This window comes from Schistocerca cancellata, chromosome 7 (assembly GCF_023864275.1).
Source record: "Schistocerca cancellata isolate TAMUIC-IGC-003103 chromosome 7, iqSchCanc2.1, whole genome shotgun sequence".
In the NCBI taxonomy this organism is placed as follows: Eukaryota; Metazoa; Arthropoda; class Insecta; order Orthoptera; family Acrididae; genus Schistocerca; species Schistocerca cancellata.
In genome coordinates, this window is record NC_064632.1 from 610,484,687 (window position 1) to 610,502,691 (window position 18,005).

At 38.3% G+C, this 18,005-nt stretch overlaps 1 pseudogene; it reads right to left on the reverse strand.

Moving 5' to 3' along the window:
- Nucleotides 1–16,100: 16,100 nt before the first annotated feature.
- Nucleotides 16,101–16,218, reverse strand: LOC126093073 (5S ribosomal RNA; annotated as a pseudogene).
- Between the last annotated feature and the right edge of the window lie 1,787 nt (nt 16,219–18,005).

Consider the following 18,005-nt stretch of genomic DNA (forward strand, 5'->3'; position numbering starts at 1 on the left):
GCTAAGCATGATTGTAGAGTCATGCAGAGAGCCAATTGTGGGATGATCACTACTTAGTTTTAGCAAAGTTGACATACCCATTTACGAGAAAACCACCAACAGCTGGACAAGTGGCTGACCACACAATCATGAGAAGTTAGAGCCGGCAAGGTATAAACTCTTTCTCCTGAATCAGTTCAGCATCAAGGATTTATTTCAACATAGATTAGAAAATGAACTAAAAGCGATTCCAGAAGATGACAATGTTGAAGCTGAATATGAAAATATTAAAAAAGCAGTTACAAAAATTTTTCTAGAGCAGTGGTCGTCAAACTTTTTTACCTGAGGGCCAAAACTAACAATATGATGTGGCACCTCAGGCTGCAGATGTCCAGATCTTTTTATTAACTGATAAACCACGTAAATGATGTGTTATGAACCTCTAATAGACTAGCTATAGTAAAGAAGCGAGAGGTTTACTACTGACATTCTAGCACTTATCATTGTAGTCGATACCATTCGGACCATTACATAAAGAAAGTTCTCTGTTGCCACCCTCAATGACCCATATATTTTAACACTGTAATTGCCAGATGAAATGTTGCTGCATTGTCTTTGTGAACAGATGGTTAATAACAGCAAACTGACTTATACTTAAACGTATTATGTAACATGAGACATGATCACAGCTGTTTTCTACATGTTTTGAAAGTCATTTTTCTTCAACTCACTTGACTGAACTACAACAGCCTCAATTTTATTTCCTACTAGATGAGGTACCTGGCATTGACTAGATATCTATTTATTCCAATCTTATATTATTCTGTCTCTTCCTTCCCTCACTCTCTGTTGTGCATCTCGACTTTACCCTAACTCACCATCTCTTCATCCCTTTATTATTTTCAGGTGTTATATTTGTTTTCCCCCCAAGAACCATGGACCTTGCCGTTGGTGGGGAGGCTTGCGTGCCTCAGTGATACAGATAGCCGTACTGTAGATGCAACCACAATGGAGGGGTATCTGTTGAGAGGCCAGACAAACGTGTGGTTCCTGAAGAGGGGCAGCAGCCTTTTCAGTAGTTGCAGGGGCAACGGTCTGGATGATTGACTGATCTGGCCCTGTAACACTAACCAAAGCAGCCTTGCTGTGCTGGTACTGCGAACGGCTGAAAGCAAGGGGAAACTACGGCTGTAATTTTTCCCGAGGGCATGCAGCTTTACTGTATGATTAAATGATGATGGCGTCCTCTTGGGTAAAATATTCCGGAGGTAAAATAGTCCACATTCGGATCTCCAGGCGGGGACTACTCAGGAGGACATCGTTATCAGGAGAAAGAAAACTGGCGTTCTACGGATCGGAGCATGGAATGTCAGATCCCTTAATCGGGCAGGTAGGTTAGAAAATTTAAAAAGGGAAATGGATAGGTTAAAGTTAGATATAGTGGAAATTAGTGAAGTTTGGTGGCAGGTGGTCAGGTGAATACAGGGTTATAAATACAAAATCAGATAGGGATAATGCAGGAGCCGGTTTAATAATGAACAAAAAAAAAATAGGAGTGCAGGTAAGCTTCTACAAACAGCATAGCGAACGCATTATTGTGGCCAAGATAGACACGAAGACAATGCCTACCACAGTAGTACAAGTTTATACGCCAACTAGCTCTGCAGATGACGAAGAAATTGAAGAAATATATGATGAAATAAAAGAAATTATTCAGATAGTTTAGGGAGACGAAATTTTAATAATCATGGGTGACTGGAATTCAGTAGTAGGAAAAGGGAGAGAGGGAAACGTAGTAGGTGAATATGGATTGGGGATAAGAAATGAAAGAGGAAGACGCCTGATAGAATGTTGCACAGAGCACAACTTAATCATAGCTAACACTTGGTTCAAGAATCATGAAAGAAGGTTGTATACATGGAAGAAGCCTGGAGATACTGACAGGTTTCAGATAGATTACATCATGGTAAGACAGAGACTTAGGAACCAGGTTTTAAATTGTAAGACATTTCCAGGGGCAGATGTGGACTCTGCCCACAATCTATTGGTTATGAACTGTAGATTAAAACTGAACAAACTGCAAAAAGGTGGGAATTTAAGGAGATGGGACTTGGATAAACTGACTAAACCAGAGGTGGTACAGAGTATCAGGGAGAGCATAAGGGAACAATTGACAGGAATGGGGGAAAGAAATACAGTAGAAGAAGAATGGGTAGCTTTGAGATTTGAAGTAGTGAAGGCAGCAGAGGACCTAGGAAGTAAAAAGACGGGGGCTAGTAGAAATCCTTGGGTAACAGAAGAAATACTGAATTTAACTGATGAAAGGAGAAAATATAAAAATGCAGTAAATGAAACAGGCAAAAAGGAACACGAACGTCTTAAAAACGAGATCGACAGGAAGTGCAAAATGGCTAAGCAGGGATGGCTAGAGGACAAATGTAAGGATGTAGAGGGTTATCTCACTAGGGGCGAGATAGATACTGCCTACAGAAAAATTAAAGAGACCTTTGGAGAAAAGAGAACCACTTGCATGAATATCAAGAGCTCAGATGGAAACCCAGTTCTAAGCAAAGAAGGGAAAGCAGAAAGGCTCAAACATGGTTCAAATGGCTCTGAGTACTATGGGACGTAACATCTATGGTCATCGGTCCCAAAGCAGAAAGGTGGAAGGAGTATATAGAGGGCCGATACAATGGCAATGTACTCGAGGACAATATTATGAAAATGGAAGAGGGTGTAGATGAAGATGAAATGGGAGATACGATACTGCATGAAGATTTTGACAGAGCACTGAAAGACCTGAGTCGAAACAAGGCTCTGGGAGTAGACAACATTCCATTAGAACTACTGGCAGCCTTGGGAGAGCCAGTCCTGACAAAACTCTACCATCTGGTGAGCAAGATGTATGAGACAGGCGAAATACCCTCAGACTTCAAGAAAAATATAATAATTCCAATCCCAAAGAAAGCAGGTGCTGACAGATGTGAAAATTACCGAACTATCAGTTTAATAAGTCACGGATGCAAAAAACTAACGTCTATTCTCTACAGACGAATGAAAAAACTGGTAGAAGCTGACCTCGGGGAAGATCACTTTGGATTCCATAGAAATATTGGAACACGTGAGGCAGTACTGACCATACGACTTATCTTAGAAGCTAGACTAAGGAAAGGAAAACCTACGTTTCTAGCATTTGTAGACTTGGAGAAAACTTTTGACAATGTTGACTGGAATACTCTCTTTCAAATTCTCAAGGTGGCAGGGGTAAAATACACGGAGCGAAAGTCTATTTACAATTTGTACAGAAAGCAGATAGCAGTTATAAGAGTTGAGGGGCATGAAAGGGAAGCGTTGGTTGGGAAGGGAGTGAGACAGGGTTGTAGCCTATCCCCGATGTTATTCAATCTGTATATTGAGCAAGCAGTGAAGTAAACAAAAGAAAAATTCGGAGTAGCTATTAAAATCTATGGAGAAGAAATAAAAACTTTGAGGTTCGCCAATAACATTGTAATTCTGTCAGAGACAGCAAAGGACTTGGAAGAGCAGTTGAACGGAATGGACAGTGTCTTAAAACTAGGGTATAAGATGAACATCAATAAAAGAAAACAAGGATAATGGAATGTAGTCGAATTAAGTCGGGTGATGCTGAAGGAATTAGATTAGGAAATGAGCAAAATAACTGATGATGGTCGAAGTAGAGAGGATATAAGATGTAGACTGGCAATGGCAAGGAAAGCGTTTCTGAAGAAGAGAAATTTGTTAACATCGAGTATTGATTTAAGTGTCAGGAAGTCGTTTCTGAAAGTATTTGTATGGAGTGTAGCCATGTATGGAAGTGAAATGTGGACGATAAATAGTTTGGACAAGAAGAGAATAGAAGCTTTCGAAATGTGGTGCTACAGAAGAATGCTGAAGATTAGATGGGTAGATCATATAACTAATGAGGAGTTATTGAATAGGATTGGGGAGAAGAGAAGTTTGTGGCACAACTTAACTAAATTGGTTGGTAGGACATGTTCTGAGGCATCAAGGGATCACCAATTTAGTATTGGAGGGCAGCGTGGAGGGTAAAAATCGTAGAGGGAGACCAAGAGATGAATACGCTAAACAGATTCAGAAGGATGTAGGTTGCAGTAGGTACTGGGAGATGAAGAAGCTTGCACAGGATAGAGTAGCATGGAGAGCTGCATCAAACCAGTCTCAGGACTGAAGACCACAACAACAATAACATATTTGTTTTGGGGAATTTTTGCTGTAACTTCGCTGAAATACTTGAAAAATGCTCGTTTACATAGTTTGCTAGTTATTGTGGATCATTTATTACCTTATCCCCCTCCCTTAGCAGAGCGTTTTTCTGCATTTGTTTACCTCTCCCAATTTCCATTTTTATAACATCGCAGGCTGCTTTCCTTTTATTCTCTGCATTATATATTATTATGTCATTAAATGACAGTTAAGCACCTTCTCATAGATCTTATTGTATATATGGCAGAAATTTAAGAATTCTGTATCATTGCGACTCTTTTTGAGTGTTTGGGAGGACTTCTTAATACCTACTGTTACCCATCCATTTTTGTGAGATGTTGATACAGACATGCATTCTTTTGGAAATGCCTTTTCAATTATCAATTTAAATAATGTGGAGAATTTAGAGAATTTCATATTCACATTGAGTTCCTTAGTTTAGATGGTCTGATAGTCTGAGATATTTTACAGCTACATCACATTTTTCCCTGTCCATATTTGTGGCCATATGGTCAATTACTGATGCAGCAATCTTGTTGCACTATTGACCAATAGGACGTCCTTTTTGGTGTGACATCACGTGCATACGTGCTGCTATTGAAATTGCTCGTTAATATTTTATAAAACTTTTGACTTCATTCACTTATTTTGAAGTTTTATTTGTGTTAGTATTTGCCGTAAAAGTAAGTTATTAGTGGATTTTCATTAATCTCAGTCTTTCTTCCTGTGTTATTGACTCGGGTGGTCTATTATTCTTGAGTGTGGTTGCGTCGTTCGTCCAAGTCTCGCGCATCAGTAGTGTGTTTACATTTTGTAGTGTGCACTGCAGCTGTAGCTGTTATAAAGCTAAGTACTGACAAACTCATTTGTGCTCTATAATACAGTTATTAAATTTAATAGTTTTCAGCGGTGTTGCGTGCCGTTTGTGGTGAAATAACGATTTAATAAACTTTTGTAGTCGTTCGCTCGCTGTGTTTTTTTAGAGTTTCTGTTTGTCGAAGTCGTTTAATAAATTTCGTAATTTAGTTTTCAACTGACGTTTATTATTGTTTCTAGTGAAACATTTCAGTAACATTTTCATTCAGTGTTTTAACTTCGCTTAGTGTTCCAGTGGCCATTTGAATTTTTTGGTTTTAGCAAAAAATTTTGTGAAATTTAGTTGGTACTGGTATTAGCTGTGGTGTCGTGGTATTAGTACGAGTAGTTGCTTTCTTAATAGGCAGAAAATTTCGAGACCATTATTGATAGTTCTTAAATAGTTCTACTGGTGTAACTGTACTTTTCTAACGTGGACATGTAGTTTTTTCAGTAACTGTAAATTTTTACCATGAGTGAGAAGTGTGGACTCTGTCATAGGTTTGTGAGTAGTGGGTTACGATGTGGGATTTGTTCAAAGTATTTTCATTAGGGGGAATGCAGTGGGGAAGCCAGTGGTCATTTTAGTGAGATCCTCTCCTGGAAATGCAGAATCTGTAGTAGAAATAAGTTGATAGAGGAGCAGGAGCGTAAGATCTGTGCCATTCAGGTGCAGTTACAATGCGCAAAGGAGGAACTAGAGGTAGGTTCAGGAGGGTGAAGGGTGGTGGGGAATGGGAACTGGCAGTTGGCAAGAAGGCAGCTAGGAAGAGGAGGTATTCAGACAGTTTTACTTTGTGCACATGCAATAGATATGACCACTGTCAGAGTTGAGTGGAGAGGAGCCTCGTGTAGCTGTGGATGTAGGGAACATGCAGCAGTCCTCAGCAAATAGGAGGGCTAGTTAGTCGCAAAGTCTAGCAGAAAGAAGAAGGTTCTGCTGCTAGGTAGTTCTCACAGTAGAGGTGTGGGCCAGCAGTTGCAGGAAGTGTTGGTGAGTGAGTACCAGGTCACCAGCATTGTGAAGGCTAGTGCAGTGTTGGCTCAGGTGACTGACAGCATAGGGGAGTTATGTAGGAATTTTACGAAGGAGGATCACGTTGTGATAATGGCTGGAGCAGGGAACAGTCTCAATAGGGACAGGGAATATGATGGAGGTGGTAACATGGTAAAGACAGCTACTCAAACCGGTGGCACTAATGTGCATTTCATGCAACTGTTTCAGGGTCATGATCGACCTCACTTTAATGCGGCTGTTAGGTGCGCTACCGTAGGGCTGGAGAGCGCGCAGATGCCAGAGGGCATGGGTCACATCTCTGTGGTGCCAGTTGGGTCTATCAGTAGATCGGGTTTCACTAGGCATGGCCTGCACCTCAATAGGTATGGGAAGGGGATGCTGGCTAAGCTTATAGGTGACAGTGTAGTGGGTGGTGGTGGTGGTGGTGGTGTCTCTCATGAAAAAATTCCTGTAGTAGATGGTGTTAGAGGTGCACCTTTTTTAGATTGAAGTCAGCTGATAGGTATACCTGCTTAAAGGAAGTCCCTCTGACTAAGGGCTCACCTTCAGAGGATGTAATGTTTCCAAGTAGAGAAGGAATTAGCATATTTCATCAGAATATAAGAGGTATTAGAGATAAAGTTAGTGAACTGCTTATAGATGTCGACTATGAAATTATTGGTATATGAGAGCACCACTTAAATAATTTGACAATTCAGAGGCTTCCTTTACCAGGCTACAGATTAGCTGGCTGTTTCTCAAGGAGTTCCCTGTGGGGTGGGGGAGTGGCTCTGCACGTAAAAAACAGTATTCCATTTGAGTCCGTAGATGTATCATGACACTGCACTGAGCAGGTATTTGAATGTTGTGCAGTGGTAGTTGAATTTGGTGAAACTGAACGTCTAATTGTTATTTTTAATAGGTACCCTAACTTTAACTTCAGAGCATTTCTGCTCAAGCTGCAGAGGGTTATTGATTCACTTTGTAGGAAGTGCCAGAAACTAGTTACATGTGGTGACTTCAATAAAAATTTTTTATATGATGGTGCAACAAAAAGGATATTGTTAGATCTCCTAAATTCAAATGATGTGATGCAAAATGTGTTTTTTTTCAAATAGGGTGCAGGGGGACAGTAGCACAGCCATAGACAATATTTTTATTCATTCTTCATTACTAGATGGGCATTCTGCAAGTAAAAGCATGAATGACCTTTCAAACCATGATGCAAAAATTTTACCAGTAAAAGGCTTTTGTACTCAAACCAAGGCCATATTTAATTACAAACTATGTAGGAAAGTTAATCCAACAGCAATAAAGAGTTTTTAAAACTTGTCAAGGAACAAGAGTGGCACGATGTTTATAGTGCCGATAACATTGATGATAAATACAATACATTCTTTAACACAATTCTCATGCTCTTTGAGAGTTGCTTTCCATTAGAACATTCTAAATGGGGTACTAGCAGTAATGGGCAGCACAGGTGGCTGACTAATGGGTTAAGGATATCATGTAGAACAAAGCAGGAATTTTATCAAAATGCTAGAAGTAGTCACAATCAAGCAACAGTAACCCATTACAAAAAGTATTGTAAGGTACTTAAAAATGTAATCAGGAAGGCAAAGAGTATGTGGTATGCAAATAGAATAGCTAATTCACAGGATAAAATTCAAACCATATGGTCTGTTGTGAAGGAAGTGTCTGGTCAGCAGCACAAGGTCGATGATGTAAAGTCAGTTCGCAGTAAAAATATTTCTGTTACTGATAAATCAGATTTATGTACAGTATTTAAGAATCATTTTCTGAGCATTGCTGGTGAAGTAAATAAAAATTTAGTTTCTACAGGAAATCATATAACTTTCTTGGCAAATGCCTTTCCGAGATTGATGTCTGAATTACTCCTCTGTGATACAGACAAGAGGGAGATCGAATCAATAATTCAATCACTGAAGACTAAGGGCTCTCAAGGTTATGATGGAGTGTCTAGCAGAATATTTAAGTACTGTGCTGCACATGTCAGCCCTGTATTTAGCCATATTTGTAATTTTTCCTTTAGGAATGGTCAGTTTCCTGAGCAGTTAAAGTACTCAGTAGTAAAGCCGCTTTATAAAAAGGGAGAAAGGGGTAATGTAGATAATTTGAGACCTATTTCTATGCTATCAGTGTTTGCAAAAGTTATTGAAAAGGCTATGTATGTAAGGATAATTGATTATTTTATATCACACGATTTGCTATCAAATGTACAGTTCGGCTTTAGAAGTCGTTTAATAACTGAAAATGCTATATTCTCTTTTCTCTGTGAGGTACTGGACGGGTTAAACAAAAGGTTTCGAACGCTTGACATATTTTTTGATTTATCTAAGGCATTTGATTGTGTTGATCACAAAATATTGCTCCAGAAGTTGGACCATTACGGAATACGTGGAGTAGCTCACAATTGGTTCACCTCTTACTTCAACAACAGGCTGCAAAAGGTCATTATTCACAATGATGATAATGGCTGTGATGTGGGGTCTGAGTGGGGTACTGTCAAGTGGGGGGGGGGGTGCCCCAGGGATCAGTGTTGGAGCCACTCCTGTTCCTTATTTATATAAATGATATGTCCTCTAGTACTATCGGTAACTCATAAATATTTCAGTTTGCTGATGACACTAGCTTGGTAGTAAAGGATGTTAGCTTGGTAGTAAAGGATGTTGTGTGCAACATTGGCTCGGTTTCAAATAGTGTAGTACATGACCCCAGTTCATGGCATGTACAAAATAAACTAACGCTAAATCACAGTAAGACTCAGTATTTACAGTTTCTAACACACAATTCAACAAAACCTGACATTTTAATTTCACAGAACGCGCATACGATTAATGAAACTGAACAGTTCAAATTTGTAGGTGTTCAGATAGATAGTAAGCTGTCGTGGAAAGCCCACATTCAGGATCTTGTTCAAAGACTTAATACTGCCATTTTTGCTATCCAAACGGTATCAGAAGTGAGTGATCGTTCGACACGAAAATTAGTCTACTTTGCTTACTTTCATTCGCTATTGTCATGTGGTATTGTATTCTGGGGTAACTCTCCCCATTCTAAAAGGATATTTTTGGCTCAGAAATTGGCGGTTCGGGCAATAAGTGGTGTAAGTTCATGAACCTCTTGTCGACCTCTGTTCACGAGTCTGGGTATTTTGACATTGGCTTCTCAATACATATATTCCTTATTATCGCTTCTTGTTACCAATATTAGTTTCACTCGGTAAATACTGGGCATAAATCAAATATGCATTTGAATCGGACTTCCTCAAGTCTTGTGCAAAAAGGTGTGCAGTATACTGCTGCATCCATTTTCAATAAGCTGCCACTCGAATTCAAAAATCTAAGCAGTAACCCACGTGCTTTCAAATCGAAACTGAATAGTTCCCTCATGGGTCACTCCTTCTATTCTGTCGATGAGTTCCTTGAAAAGTAAGCTGATTTTTATTGTATTGCTGATAGCGTTTAGTTAAACTTATGGACTGACTTTTTTAACGTCCATGAACATTTATTTTTATCTCTTATTACTTTGATGTTGTAATTTCATGTACTGAAACGTTCCATGACCTTGGAGATTTGCTCCTCAATTTGGTCCTATAGAACTTGACGAGTAAATAAATAAATAAATAATGCCAAAACTTTATTGAAAAAAGTGGCACACTACCACTGGGAGATATATATACACAAACAAAGTGATTAATTTCTTGGTGATATCGAGCCCTTGTGTACGTACATGGTAAAAGACCCCCAGGATTTCGTAAAGTCAAAATTTGTTACAAACAAAAAAATTAAACACCGATTGACCATAATCGTTAGCAAAGATATTAATTATGAACGCGCAGTAAGGTGCAGACAAATGAAAAAGAAATTGTCATTCATTTTTCTTTGTACACGATTTGTTTCTCACTCCCTCATATGGAAGAGTTTCTGTTAAGAAGTGCAGCTCGGAGTATGATGGGCCATGAGTGTTTTGTATCATATATGTTTCGAAATAAGAGAAGTTTTGATATCAGTATTAAGTATTTTTACTGAAGTGAAGGGGAACCAAGTAAGGAGGATTTTCTTATTTTTTATATGCACTGGTGTCTTTGAAGTCTGAGAGGAAGTCTGATTAGCCAGAAATCATACAAGCACAACATTCCTAATAATGCGATTGTAATATGCTTCAAATAATTTTTTTCCATTCATACATGTATTATATGCGACCGATGTGCCAGGACTTCAGGGCACCAATTGTGAGCAGTGTTTGTTAACTGTTGTTAAAGTAAGAAACTTCTATGGTGTTATTATGAATCATAAAAACTAATTGCCTGTATTTTCTGTTTGCATGAATCACGACAAGGAGTAAGTATTACAAAAAGGCAAAAACTGAGGAGAAAATTTTGGAAAGTAATGAGAATTGTACCCAGGTCTCATAAAATATTCCATAGTAAGCTGTTTTGTTCATTGCAGCAACGTATGACAGCTGTGCAAGTTGCTTGCATGGCTAAGCTTGGTAGTGCCTCTTTTGATGTAGATACAAACCTTTTTCTCATTATCGCCTTCCTTGAATTTTATTGTGAAAAATTTACAGGACTTTTCCAGTGTGTTACACATTGTCAGTAAAAACATAAAGAATTGCAATACAATTGTTTGTGTATCATAATAGACGTAAAGCAGGCTTTGATATTGTGTAAATTACGATTATCAAGTTTAATAGTTAGCATATGAAATTTTAAGGTTTTTTGTGAAATTTTATTTTTTTGTATATTCGTAGAGCGTGGCAGATAAATATATGTCCATTATTGCCAGCAATAGCGAAAACAAAACCAGCCAAGACGGTGTAGAATTGCGAGATCGAACGACTGATGTTCAGGCGCCTTGCATGCCTACTGCAGAAGGTTTAAGTAGGTCAGAGATGGGTGTCATAGGTGTGACAAATGATAGCGATGCTCCACAGCAGAATAACTTTGATGCTGCAAGGTTTATAATTGATGAGACAATGTCACGCACCTCTGAGAGTTACATACCACTTACAAATGAAACATTGGAGAGCGATTCCTACATGAATTTTGACAATACGTTGCAAACACCACTTGGTCACAATACAGACATTAACTTGGAAAGTACAGCTGACAGGAATTGCATGTGGCAGTACAACTGCCACACTGCTATGGCAGTTATTATCTGCCATAAACATGAAATTAGGTAGTATCAATTCAAATTTCAGTGATATGGATGGGGATATGAACATGGTAAGACAGCAACAAAACACTATTACAGAAGAGCTAAATACAAGAAAACAAGAACAAAAACAAGTATTCAAGGATTTGCAAGACACGGTCTCACAGAAATTCGATGACTTAGCCAAAAATTTTCGCACTGAAATCGACGAAAAATTGAATGATGTGAAAAAACAAGTAAAGCATGAAGTACTTTCTGAAGTTAACGGTAACATTATGGAGATAAGACAGGAGTTAGATTCTTTTCACGAGCATCATGATCGAGTAGAGCAACAGATAAAGAAAATCAGACACAAACACAAATATTGAAGCCACACAAAACTAGTTGCTTTCGACAGTAGAAAAGGTAACCACCGTCGTTAACAAACGAAATAAAGACTATGGAGAGTACCTCTCGCTGTAGAAGAGCTTACTCTAATGGTAGCAACATTAGAAGTTGACTCAGCATGTGCTAAGAAGTAGAGAGAGATCAATGAAAATCTGAGTGATATCATTAGTCAAGCTGAAGCAGGTATGATAGATAAGGGATATACCATTGCAGAGATGTTAGTAACAGATTGTAAGTTATACACAGATGTTGTAGAAAAGTCTATTCAGAAAAAAGAAAATGAAAGGTTGAACAAGGTATACATTAACCTACAAGCTGCCGAAAATAGGATCCGCGATCTTTTAAAAGAAAATATCACAGGATCTCGAAATATCCACGTAAGTAATACACAGGCTACAGTGAACAAACCACAACCTGTCGGTATTTATCCACAAACTGTCACGAGTCCCATAGCAGGTTCCAGTGACACTTTAGAGTGAAAATTTTAAACATACCCATAAATTGGATACCTGAACAATTACCAATCGGAATTACAGGTAACTACAATGACAACATAAATACGACTTAAAATGCCATGTGTCTAGCAACTATTTTTGTACATGAAGGTTTGCTGAGACATCGACAGTTTCCGACATTCACTACCAAAGGTAAAAGAATGAATTCAGTAGCATTTATCAGTGCTTTTCGTCATGTATTTCCATGCAACTGGATGGAAGCACAGAAAATCAGATTTTGCGTGGGATATACGCAGGGTGACGTTCTTTCATGGGCAACTGAAGTGGCCGATTGTTGCAGCACTTATATCCAATTTGAAAGAGCTTTCCTCGACAACTACTGGTCTGAGGCAGTGCAAGAGAGACTCAGACGTGAGGTTTTCAGTCCCGCATCTTTCAATAGTAAATACGGTAGTCTACGTGGATACTTAGAAAAATACCTGAACAAGACACGCTACTGGATGAACCCAATATCACAGGTAGATTTATTAACAATTCTGAAAAGTCATTTACGATCGCACATTAGAGAAAAATTAGTCACAGCGCCAGAGCACGACACCGAATATTTTTTCAGTCCTTCATTCTATCGGCTTAATCTATGAGGACAGACCTGTACCCAATAGAGCAACAGAAAATCAGGCATATCAACAACATAGTTATGTAAATTAGTCAGTAAACTGTAATCTAAACACACAGCAAGGATGGTACACACAACAACAAAGTTACATATCCACAGGTAATGAGTACAGAAATGGGAATGGCAAAATCAAATGATTTAAATAAAATTTTCAAAACGACAGGAGTAATTTCAACGCACGAGTGAATTACAATCCATCATCACAAGGCCCTATGCTGAACATAAACAGAAACAGTCAGCCGCATCAGTGGCCAATGCGCGGCAACAATGACATGCCTTATGCTGTACTACAGCTGACCTTTGGGCAGAAAAATAACGGCACAGCAACTAACAACACAAATTGGTGAAGTACCCACACAGTGTATCTAACTGAAATTACTCCAAGTAATGTATTAAGTCACATTTCCCCATCGGAAAACACCAACAAGTCGTAGTTAAACTCCACGTTACTGAGCTCTCTGGGCATGGGGGCAAAGCAAAGCTACAAATATGTTTCATAAGGTTTGACAAACAAAGTGACAGCAAGGATGATCTGTATCAGCATGAGTTAGATAAAACAAATAATATCCAGGAAGAACAAGTACAACCAATCATTAAGGTGGAAATATTTAATATTCACACACAGTTAATTTTAGATACAGGTTCAACTACCAACCTACTGTCAAATCAATTTTTCTGTAAATTGAAGAAGAGAGTGAAATTCCTAACATTTCCTGTCCAAAATCACAAGGTGCAAACTGCTACAGGCAGTAAGACTATATTGATTAAACATCAGAATTTATTCCACTACAAATTGAACATTTTACAATGAAGTGAAATTTTCTTATAATTGACAAACTTATAGTTAATTGTCTTACTGGCATGGGCAGGCTTAGAACATACAACACACAGATCGACATAGGTAATGGTAAATGCCACTTTTATGTAAAGGTTCTGGTTTTTTCTATTGATTCAGTCAAAACGCGTGATGAAAGTAACAGAAACAAACCAGAGTCAAATGTAATAGTACAGTATTCCTTTTCAACCATATGTTACACAAACAGATTTGATACTAAGCAAGAAGCAAACACTGAGGTTAGTTACGAAATGGTAGAGCAGAAACTAAGTGAATCAGACATATTAAATGATATGCAACAACAAGAACTTTCTATCTTGTTATTTAAGTATGCAAGTGTTTTCAGTAAGGAGCCAGAAGTAATCAAAGACTAGGAATATAAATTTGAAGTCTATCCACATAAAGCATTTTGTGTAATGTCATATCCTATTCCATGCCCGAAACGACAGGCGGTAAGAGAAAAGATCAAGCATATGATTGAACAGGGAATTATACAGCCTTCATTTTCATTCTATTGTAGTCCTGTATTACCAGTAAGTAAACTGGACGGTTCTCTAAGATTAGTTCTCGATACCAGACTATCCCTAAGATTACACTACCAGTAATCATAAGACCAGACAATTTGGACAAACAGCTTCAAAAGTTTTACACTACAAAATATTTCAGCATACTCGATCTCAAGAATCCTACTGGCAAATAAAGCTCCACGAAGGAAGTCGAAAATATACAGCATTTGTTCGTGGTGACAGAACTTACGAATTCCGTGTTCTACCTTTTGGACTGAACATTAGCGCAGGCGTGTTTATATCTGCATTGGACAAGGTTTTAGGACCAGGATTGCTTCTCAAAGCTACTGTTTATGTAGATGACATGCTAATAGCCACAACCACTTGGTTAGAACATATCAAACACACTGAACAGTTGCATTATTGATTTGCAGATTATGCAGCAACAGCCAATTTAAAAAAGTCTGGTTTTGGTAGGGAGCAAGTCAACTTTTTACGACACGTTGTGTCAGAATAAGGCATATTATCTGATCGGAAAAAACTTGATGCCATACGCAATTGTCAAGCTCCAATTAATAAAAAACAACCAAAAGCTTTTTTAGGGATAGCATCCTTTTTTCGTAAATTCGTACCACAGCAGCTTATGAACAGTGAAGCATTACTGAACTTGTTACGAAAAAATAGGCCTTGGTTGTGGAATGATAAGTGTCAGGAGGACTTAAATGATATTAAGCAGGCATTAGACAATGCAGACATTCTTGGCCACCCTGACATGTTCAAGGATTTTTGTCTATGCACAGATGCCTCATCTCAAGGGCTGGGGGCATGCTTGTTCCAGATGCGAGAAGAAGAAGGTAAAGAAGTACCCAAGGTCATCAGTTTTGCTAGTACTGTGTCAGCATTGGAAAGATTAGCTGTAATATGGGCATTTAAAAAGTGAATATTTTTTGAGGGGCAAGAATACCAAAGTTTACTGTGACCATCAGTCAGTGTAATTTCTTTTACGATGTAAACTATTGCACCATAGATTAGCTAGGTGGTTTCTATATTTACAAGAATTGAATTTCGAGATCATTTATATTAATGGAACTCAGAATGTTATTGCAGATTGCTTGTCTAGGTTACCACAAGGTTTTGAGGTATTTGGTGAATTAACAGAGCAAGGTGCAGAAATCAAAACGTTATTAATGCAAGGTACAATGCAACAGTCTGATTACCATACGTTCTGTGAGCGAGGGAAATTATACAACAGCAAGATCACAGATGGAGTAAAGTCATGCAAAACCTTTAGCAAGATGAAGGTGGAAAAGTAAATAAATGGTTTCAGGAGGGCAAGGTCGTTATGTTTCATAGGAAACATGAAAAATCTTATCAATGGTGATCATGTATTGCTGAAGATTATATCGACGAATTTATAAGACACACACACACATGAAGTGTGGGCACATTATAAAGCAGGCAAATGGACTGGAAAAATTGCAACACTTTGATATTCTCCAGATTTAAGAAGGCGAGTCATACCAGTATTAAGAAAATGTGCAATATGTCAAAAATCAAAACAGTCCAATGTGTCAAAATATAGTGAGCTACACCCAGTACTCACAAAAAAAACCTTTAGATATAATATCCTTGGACATATCTGGTCCATACCCAAGAATTAAAGGAGAAGTAAGATACGTAGTTGTACTATACGGTATGCCATTAAAAATGCAACAGACAGAAATATCAGAAAAAGAATTGACGGAGGCTATTTGAAAAGAGTAGGTAAACCAAAGGTACTACTAACTGATAGCACTCTGTCTTCAGGCCTACCGGGAACATCCGACCGCTGTGTCATCCTCAGTGGAGGATGCAGATAGGAGGGGTGTGGGGTCAACACATCGCTCTCCTGGCCGTTATGATGGTATTCTTGACCGAAGCCGCTACTATTCGGTCGAGTAGCTCCTCAATTGGCATCACGAGGCTGAGTGCACCCCGAAAAATGGCAACAGCGCATGGCGGCCTGGATGGTCACCCATCCAAGTGCCGACCACGCCCGACAGCGCTTAACTTCGGTGATCTCACGGGAACCGGTGTAACCACTGTGGCAAGGCCGTTGCCGTACTAATAGCTTATAATGCTTCATATTTCGTTGGGCAAAAATGGAAAGAATTTATGACCTCACAGGGCATAAAGCACATACTAGTAAGCTTTTTCACCAAAAAGCAAGCCCAGCAGAGCGAGTCTTTAAAGAATATAACCGGTTTATTAGGCCATCCACCCCTCACAAACAGTCTTGATGGGTAGAATATGTAACTCCCTCCATACAAGTTGTCAATAACCCTCCACATTCTTCAACAGGTTTCACACCTAACGAATTGATATTCCAAACAAAACAAACAAATGAGTGGAAGTCGCCAATACCAAACACACTCACTAGAGAAATGATACTACATGACAAAATCAAACAAGCTATGGTTACACTAGAAAACAGGGCTGAGTAAAGAAAGAAAGTTTATAATAAGAAACTGAAATGTGTTATGCTATTTTTTAAGGGCAATGAGCCCTTTTGCAGACACACCTTAAATCAACAAAATTTGGCAAACTGAGTAAGAAGTGGCAATTACTCTATTCAGGGCCATATGTAATTTCCAAAATACAATACCCTGGAACATGCAGATTAGTCTATGAGAAAATGGGCAGAGACAAGGGTCCCCACCCTCACAAAGTTACAAAAGCTTTTATAGAATGATGAAGCTAGGTAGCAATTTTTCTTTCTATCACAAGATAATTGTTCATAGTGTACATAACTCTAAGTGTAATTTTTGTTCTGGAATGTATTTTAAGATAAAGTAGTGTGTACAGGCTCAAGTAATTCTTTTGATTTGTACATGTAATCATAAAATTAACACAATAAGGAATAATACACCACTTCATGTGAAGCGAAAGTATAAGCAAAAGTAGCCTATGGCTCATCTGTCTGTGCTCAACAATATAAGCCGAGGTCAGTAGTAGGAGAGGAGGCATTGATTTGTGTGCAAGCACAATTGACTGGCAGAATGTGCAACGAAATACGAATGCATTATGTACAAGTACTTAACTTAAATACAAAGTAAACAGAAATACTTAGCAATTGCATCTACTGTCTAAGAACTAAAGAACCTATTGATATATGTACACAGAGATTCAATTAAGTACTGAGCTATATACAACATATTTACAAGCAAAAGGAAGCATTATGAAAAATTAAACGAGACATGGAAGTTAGGAGGAAATTACAAAATACCGTAAGTAATGTCAAATAATTTTCTTTGCATGGTAAATAGTCATGAACGAATGTCTACGAATTTAAACAAAATCTGGAAATATCTGTGAATATGGTCAAATGTATCAGTGGCCACTGAGCTACTTAATGCAATTAGTTTTAGTTTAGTTTTAAGTTTTTTTCTTTCAGTGTCCAATGCATCATCACAGTACAGAAGAAGAGAATTACGTCGGGAGTAGCAGGTACAAAGTAAGGAAACAGGCCACACCTCGAGTAAACAATTTAGTTAGAAGGAGATGACAGTGAAAAATAAAAATATGCATCATCACAGTCTATCTCCATGACATTTATCAGAACCTATCTCGCTGCAGAGTACACATAAACATTTAAGCATGTGATTCTTCAAAAATTTATAATTTTTTATCATGTCACATGAAAGCTTGAATAATGACATGTCCATGTATTCGAGAAAGATAAGTCTACGATGGTTAAAACGTCATATTTCACACTATGATATGGGTGAATTGAAGTAAATAGCACTAGCACAGGAAGAAACAACATGATACTATGTGAATGATTAGTCAGTACACGTTATTTCCAAGAAACAAAAGTTCCTTGACAACCAGCCCATGACTGTACAAGT